The sequence below is a fragment of the Natator depressus genome, chromosome 1, assembly GCF_965152275.1.
Source record: "Natator depressus isolate rNatDep1 chromosome 1, rNatDep2.hap1, whole genome shotgun sequence".
NCBI classification, from domain to species: Eukaryota; Metazoa; Chordata; order Testudines; family Cheloniidae; genus Natator; species Natator depressus.
In genome coordinates this window covers 259934212-259940757 of record NC_134234.1, presented here as the reverse complement: position 1 = coordinate 259940757, position 6546 = coordinate 259934212, and the positions used below count along the sequence as shown (strand labels likewise).

General features: G+C 37.6%; 1 protein-coding gene across 3 annotated transcripts in view; it reads left to right on the top strand.

Moving 5' to 3' along the window:
* The window catches only part of ATF7IP (activating transcription factor 7 interacting protein), a 168280-nt gene that overhangs the window by 315 nt on the left and 161419 nt on the right, over positions 1 to 6546 (top strand). Inside the window, exon 1 of one of the 3 annotated variants that reach the window (XM_074941758.1) lies at positions 51 to 259. The exons of the other annotated variants lie outside the window; for them this stretch is intronic. The gene's annotated coding sequence lies outside the window, so the exon portion shown is untranslated. Of the gene's footprint in view, positions 1 to 50; positions 260 to 6546 lie in introns of those variants that run through there. 3 annotated transcript variants of the gene reach the window in all.

The following is a 6546-nucleotide window of genomic DNA, read 5'->3' as shown; positions in this document are numbered from 1 at the left end:
CCCGACAGCGGCCGCACTTTAGCGCGAAGCCTGCGCCGCGCCGCGGTACCTGCGTAGCGCGCATGCGTCGGAGCCGCAGCGATGCAACCGGGTGAACTGCATGGGAGCACGTGACTGAGCTCCAGTGCAGTCTCCTCCGCGCATGCGCATTGCTCTTTCCTGCGCTGAGGTTGCTGGAGGTGGAGAGTAGGTAGTAAGGGCGCCTCCTTCTTCCCCTGCGGTGCGGGAGTTTATCTGCAGGGGCTGTCGCGGAGCACAGGTAGGTGCCAAATGGGCGCGGCGTAGCTGGGGCTCTGCACTGACTCCCTGAGGCCACCATCATTCAGAAAACAACAAGCAGATGCCTCTGGGTCCTGCTGGGTGCAGGGGACTAGAAGCTGCAGCCAAAGACTCCTGCCCCTGCCCTTTTGCATGGGACCTGAGAAGGAGTTTTCTTGCACCTTGTGCTAAGCAGGGGACTTGTGGGGAGTAACCTGGGGGGAGGGCACCAATTAGTGAAGGTGGCTGTGGGAGGTCAGTCATGGGTCAAGACGTGCTGGTCTCAAAAAGGTCTCAAAAGCAAGTGTTTTGAGGCTTATTTCTGATCTGGTAATATTATTATGCATGCAGGTGTTGGATTCATTTATAAATGCCTTAGATGCTGTCCTCGGTGTCTTACTGATCTGTGGAAGTGTCCAGGAGAAAACCATTCCTATTAAACTTCTTAATACCTCAATATGAGTTACCACGAATATGGCTTTTGAAAAGATTTTCGTAGCAGAGGTTAACTTACTAAAAATGAGGGCATTTCCACACTGAAATGGGAAAGATGGGGAAGTTGGCATAGCTATGCATTATTTAAGTTGCATCATTGGTATTGTACAGTAGTCTAGGTGAACTAAACAAAGACCAGAATCCCTGCCTCAAGTTGCAGTGAGGCCCACATAGAACAAATGTGACACAAAACAAACTGCTGGGCAGTAAAATTAAGCCATAGCCTTCATACATAAAACACAGGGTTCCAAGTTTTAGAATTAGTCTTTTAACTCATATATGTTCAAAAATATGTTGTAATTTTGTACTTAGTGCATTTAGTTGAGACGTGGCAAGCATGTTAAAAGTATTGCAGTTGTCTTCATTCTTTATTTCTCCTAGTTGGTATATTTATTTCTTCCCGATTACATTTTTAGTGCCTGTCAGATATTCTAGTAACGATATTGCCATTGGCTCTGGTATTGCATAATATTTCATCCTATTGTACTGCCCATGTGGCTTGTTTGATAACATTCTTCAGGTGTAGAGATGTTGGTTAAAATGGAGGAGGGGAACATAAGCACTGCACACTACAATGGTGGGGGAGAGGCTGTCAAGCTTAAAATTGCTACCTTCTTGCAGCCCCAGAAAAACAATGCTTGCATGTCTAGACATCTTAATTAAGTCTGTCTATAATTGTCAGTACTCAGACAATACATTAAAAGTAAATATATTATTGGTCAATTTCCTCAAGTAAATGTAAGTAAACATAACATTTTTATGAACCATATACTTTCAACTGAAATTACTGCATGGAAGAATAGTACAGTACAACTTCCCTTTGTTGACAAGATATTTTGAATTATTCCATAAGTTCAAATACATCTTTGGTATCGTATAAAATAACCTAACTGTTCCAATTAAAGCTTTTACGGAAGTTAATAGTTGATAGATATTTAGATTCTGCTAGGGAAGGTTGGAGAACGTAGTTGATAATACTTGCTTAAATTTCTCTGGTCTCAGTAAGATATAGTGAAAAGAAAAGGAGTACTTGTGGCACCTTAGAGACTGAGCTTTCGTGAGCTCAAATAAACTGGTTAGTCTCTAAGGTGCCACAAGTACTCCTTTTCTTTTTTCTTTTTATGAATACAGACTAACACGGCTGTTACTCTGAAACCTAAGATATAGTGCCAGCTAAGTAAATAAATTTAAAATATAGAATTGATCGGAATGTAAGAAATAACCATTACTTTGTCTAATCCAAGAATTTCTATTGTGTGGTCCTTTGTGTATATAAAAAGAGCATCAGACTGAGGATCAGGAATTCTCTAGTTCTAAATTCAGTTCTGCTACTTGCTGTGTGATCTTGGATATGTAACGTAACTTCTGTCAGTTTTCCCATCTGTAAAATGGGAATGATAATAGTTTACATTGGAAGGATTTGTTTGTTAATACTTGCACAGTGCTTTATACAATTATTTAATTGCTAAGTTTCACAATTTTAAAAAACATCTTGCTGGTCACGGCAATATTTTTCACATTTGAAAACCTTATGATTCTTATACATGCTGTAAATATCAAATGACTTTTTTATGTACTCATGGATCAGGAAAAATGGTATCCGATGCTACTCATTTGGAATTGCAACTAGTTTGTCATACACACACGCAGACTAATATTATTACTATATACAGTAACCTCATTTTGTGTGTGTTGGTACAGTCCTTACAAATAAGTCAGTTTTGTTTCGTTTTATAAAGTTGGGAGACCTTGAAGCTCAGACCAAATTGCGCTTACCTGTGTTTTGTGCAAAGAAGAATTACCGCTTTAATAGAAACTTATTTGCTTTAAACAGTGTAACAAATATGTTGTTTAAAGGGGCTCGGCTAGAGATACTGAAGAAGTCCCTATTATGATATTTTGGACTGTTTCATGTGTTGCTGTGCACACTAATTTGACGTTGGTCTCTTGAATGGTAAAGGAGGATGATTTTCAAACTTTTTTCATTCCACGGACTACAGGTTGACAACCACTATTTTATGGCAACGACAACCTTTTGCAGCCCCCTTAGACACAGTCTGTGGACCCCCAGGGATCAGCAGACAACAGGTTGAAAACTACTGCTATGGGGGAAAAAAACTCATGAGAAGTTATGCTATTGTGGACCTCTTAATTTCTAATATCTGAGCCATCTAAATGGTTTTCATTGAAATATTAGTCCTATAGACTTGCACACATCCAATCATTTGTGGCTGACACATTGAATCTTCAGTGTTCGCCAGTTCCTTCTACTATTAAGTTGTGTCCATTTCACCTACTTGGAAGTTAAATATCAACTGCAGTGCATTAACTTCCCTGTTGGAAGGCCCTCTTTGTAATGTTTCGAGCCACCAAAAGCTTGGAAGCACTCACTCACACTGAAATGTCTGTTTCCCATTTGGTATGGGATGATGCAACTAGCCAAGTGTTCAGGCTGGCTGTTTTCATTTTTAGGATTGAAAATTGTTGAAGAAACTTTTTTTTTTTTAATTTTATTTCTTAGTTCACCAAAGCTGCTGTAAATTAAACATGTAAAACAAAACAAACTTTGAAAATGTTTTATTCACTAGTAATTGTATTTGAGAAAAAAGATTGAATAGAGTCTTTTCAATGCGGTATATTTTCTTTAAAAATGTTAAGAAGTATAGACTAATCTAAAATAAAGAAAGAACAGTTGTTATATAATATGCTAAATCTGTTTGTTTTTTTTTTAAAGTATCCTTAACCATTTCCGAAGGCCAGTTTTTCTATATGAAAAATTAATTAGGTTTACTACTGTGCTTACTAATCAATAGGAATTGCTATGCCAAAAGTCTTAAGGATATTTACATTGTGAAACTTAATAAGGAATATATGTACAAAAAAGCACCATACCAGTAAGTCACTATTATTGATATAGTTTGTAGTTTTAATACGTTTTCTCCATTTGTCACTCCCCTAATAATTCTGTTTAGTCCTCCAGTCTTGTGTTTATAAAATCATTTTGTTGCTGTTGAAGTTACTATGATGTCACAAATTCAACATTACAACTTCCCTAAAGGATCTAGGAAGAGAAAATGAGCTGTGAGATATTTAAATTTAAAAATAATTGGTGAAAGTGGCCAGGGGAAAATATTTGTAAAAGGTATTGTTGGATCTGAGATTTTGCTGGTAATAAAGCTTTTATGTACTCATTTTAACAGCTACCACCTCCTGTGTCAGAGGGGGTTGTAGTGCATTGATGAGGAAAGTTTCTACCTTACCCTTTTTTTATTTGTAGTCTATAGAAGATGAATGTGTTGTAAATATCCAAGTATATGTAATTATGGCTCTCTGTGTGACAATGGATTTTCCATGCCTCTTTGAACTTGGTATCCTCTTGTGAGGCTGCCTACCAGCTTTTCTCAATTTACACAGCAATTGATAGTACTTTAAGTATTTAGCACAATTGAAATTATTATTTATGTATATTGCAGTAATACCTAAGAGCTCCATAAGAATGGTTGTACTGGGGGACAGGTCAATGGTCCATCTTGCCCAGTATGCTGTCTTCTGACAGTGGCCAATGCCAATGAACAGAACAGGCAATCGTCAAGTGATCCACCCTGTCATCTACCCTCAGCTTCTGGCAAGCAGAGGCTAGGGGAACACTCAGAGCATGGTGTTGTGTCCCTGCCTATCCTAGCTAATAGCTATTGATGGACCTATTCTCTATGAACTTATCTAGTTCTTTTTTGAACTCTGTTATAGTTTTGGCCTTCACAGCATCCCCTGTTCTACAGGTTGATTGCACGTTGTATGAAGAAATTTTTCCTTTTGTTTGTTTTAAATCTGCTGCCTATTAATTTCATTGGGTGATCCCTATTTCTTGTGTTACGTGAAAAAATAAATAACATTTCCTTACTCACTTTCTCCCCACAATTGGAGATTTTTATAGAGCTCTATCATATCTCTTCTTAGTCATCTCTTTTCCAAGCTGAAAAGTCAGTCTTTTTAATCTCTCCTCATATGGGAGCTGTTCTGTACCCAAATCATTTTTGTTGCTCTTCTCTGTACCTTTTTTCCAATATATCCTTTTTGAGATGGAGGGACCAGATCTGCACACAGTCTTCAAGATGTGGGCATACCATGAATTTAGATAGAGGCATTATATTTTCTTTCTTGTTATCTATCCCATTCCTAACATTCTGTTAGCTTTTTTGACTGCCACTGCACATTGAGTGGATGTTTTCAGAGAACTATCCATGACTCTCTTTGTAGAATGCTAACAGCTAATTTAGAACACATCATTTTGTATGTATAGTTGGGATTGCATTTTGAAAGGTACATTACTTTGCATTTGTCAGCATTGAATTTCATCTGCCATTTTGTTGCCCAGTCATCCATCCTCAGTCTTGGACATTGTGCTAGGTGCTGTACAAACATGCAACAAAAAGTCTATCCCTACCCCAGAAAGTTTACAATCTGAGTATAAGAAATGGTGTCCACTCTGTAGCAGGAGTATACCTTCCAAAGCAATGGTCCAAAATATTTCTGCTTTGTGAAAGCCACCTTGCCTGAAAGCGTATTTAAAACCCCCTGTAGCTCATAGTTTTCGCTGGCACCATTAAAGAGAAGTGTGGGCTGAAGTTTGCATGTAGTCCTTGTTGGGCAACTAATGGAGTGTTTTATGTTTTAAATAACTGTTCAGATTTGAATTGACGTGACACTTCATGACTGAAATTTTTGCTAGTTCAATTTTCCTGTGATTATTGAGGCATGGTAGTTCACCCACATGGAGACTATGGGCCTCGGTTATTTTTCAGTTAGAAAGAGTTAGTGTTTGTGCACAGCCAACTTCATGTGTCTATTTGATAAACTTATGGAATGTGCTATCATCCCAATATGCAGGTGGCTATATTGAACTTTCTTGCAAGCCTTGATGTGACCTGGTTTGAATGTCTGCAAATGTCTTAGTTTTTCTTTTTCTGACGATGGAAGCAGGGAAATTTAAAAGTTTGGCCTTAAATAAAATCTCTTACTTTCTGGAAGCACTAGAACATTGTTTTATATTTTCTAGAACTGGTCCTCATAAACTGATCATGAAATGATGCACTTATATAAAGATGTGTTGCAGATTTTTAAAAAACAAAAATAGAACTGGACCAAGAAGCATGACAGAGGCAATTCACTAGCTTTCTAGAGTGCAAGTGTGACTGTAATATTATTCAGAGGGCCTCAAAACCCTAACACCAGTATGGCTTGTACTTCAAAACGTAAGCTCATGAACATCTCTAGTGTGTTACAAAGTCCCCTCCTCACCAAAAAAAATGTACAGTCTTCCTTCAAATAATTACTATATACATCATCAAAAATTCAGCTTAGTATACTGCAGAAACATGGATCTGTCCCTAACCTTTTGGAAAGGCTTGTACTTGATTTACACCCTGTTCTTCCCTCTCAGTGTTTTGTTTTCTATCTCAGAAAATACTAGGTTTAGAATAGTTTATCTTGGCTCTTTTTTAGTGTAGTGGTATGGTTGTAGCACCGTAAACAGAAATTAAGAGGAACATCTCAGGCACTTCAGCAATGCACTATTTTAGTCTCCTAAACTCATAATCTGTACAAACATACTTTTTTAACCTTATAAAATGATATCACATATGACGATCAAGAGTTAATGAGCAGGATGCTTGTAATTAGTAAAACTATTTGTAAATATTTTGTTTTCTAAATATCCAAAGTATTTGCTTCTAGCAATTGAAAGACAAAGTGCAAAACTAGTGTGTGACAAATACAATTGATATCCTATCTGAA